The following is a 1,781-nucleotide window of genomic DNA, read 5'->3' as shown; positions in this document are numbered from 1 at the left end:
AAAAACGAGAGAATACGCTCTCAGATACCAGACTTTATCAAAAGATTATTAAATGAAAAAGTTACTGCCCGCATCTGAATGACAAGCAAACGCGCAATATTAATTATTGCCGCACCGGCGGGAATGACCGTAGGTTCGCCCATTTAAGTTGTTAAAGAAGCAACTCATGCTGTAATTAAATACCGTAAAGAAGCGACTGAGCCTGGGATCAATCCAGGATTCACAAATTGTAAAGTGGATGATTCTACCAATGGTACCCAGCAAGCATCTTTTGTCCCCTATTATAAAATCTGAAGGATTTCACAGGTGGAGGATGTCAATCATAAAAGTCAGATTCAAGATGCCAATCATATAATCATTCTAAAATTCAAAATTTGATGATCTTAGGGCTGTTTCCGTCAATTTAGATACCCGCAGCAACATTGTCTCTTGCCTCCTCTCATTGTGGGCAAGCAAACAGGGAAATACCAGAATATGCTCTAATCTGACTTTAAAAAAGGAATTTTTCGCTGAAACAATTGTCGCTGATCTATTCTAAAGACCATAAGATTCTCACCCACTTCTGAGAGACCTAGTAACTTTTCATCACGCATTAAAAGCTAATGGCAAGTTTAGAAAAACTAATGTTTTCTTTTCAAATCTAGTCACCAAACGCTTTGTGAAACTGTGTTGTTTCTAGTACTATTTTGTTGAAAACAAAAGTGCCAAAGTATGGACGCCATTATCAATCATACAGTGTACAGCCTCCTGTAAAATGATAGTTTACTTTTCATAATTGTTTGAATTTTTACTCATAGACAGGGTTTTTTGCGGACTTCCTTACCGTAATTCAAGACAGAGAAATTTATTCATTTATTATTTATATATATTATTTGATCGACCAACGAATTAGTGTTGGCTGATCTGACTAACATCTCTCGTTTGCATCTGAATGACAACGCAAACGCGCAATATTAATTTATTGCCGCACCGGCGGGAATGACCGTAGGTTCGCCCATTTAAGTTGTTAAAGAAGCAACTCATGCTGTAATTAAATACCGTAAAGAAGGACTGAGCCTGGGATCAATCCAGGATTCACAAATTGTAAAGTGGATGATTCTACCAATTGGTACCCAGCAAGCATCTTTTGTGCCCTATTATAAATCTGAAAGGATTTCACAGGTGGAGGATGTCAATCATAAAAGTCAGATTCAAGATACCAATCATATAATCATTCTAAAATTCAAAATTTGATGATCTTAGGGCTGTTTCCGTCAATTTAGATACCCGCAGCAACATTGTCTCTTGCCTCCTCTCATTGTGGGCAAGCAAACAGGGAAATACCAGAATATGCTCTAGATCTGACTTTAAAAAAGGAATTTTTCGCTGAACAATGTGTCGCTGATCTATTCTAAAGACCATAGATATCTCACCCACCTTCTGAGAGACCTAGTAACTTTTCATCACGATTAAAAAGCTAATGGCAAGTTTAGAAAAACTAATGTTTTCTTTTCAAATCTAGTCACCAAACGCTTTGTGAAACTGTGTTGTTTCTAGTACTATTTTGTTGAAAACAAAAGTGCCAAAGTATGGACGCCATTATCAATCATACAGTGTACAGCCTCCTGTAAAATGATAGTTTACTTTTCATAATTGTTTGAATTTTTACTCATAGAGAGGGTTTTTTGCGGACTTCCTTACCGTAATTCAAGACAGAGAAATTTATTCATTTATTTATTTATATATATTATTTGATCGACCAACGAATTAGTGTTGGCTGATCTGACTAACATCTCTCGTTT

Source organism: Tigriopus californicus, chromosome 3 (assembly GCF_007210705.1).
Source record: "Tigriopus californicus strain San Diego chromosome 3, Tcal_SD_v2.1, whole genome shotgun sequence".
NCBI classification, from domain to species: Eukaryota; Metazoa; Arthropoda; class Copepoda; order Harpacticoida; family Harpacticidae; genus Tigriopus; species Tigriopus californicus.
This window is presented reverse-complemented; position numbering follows the sequence as displayed.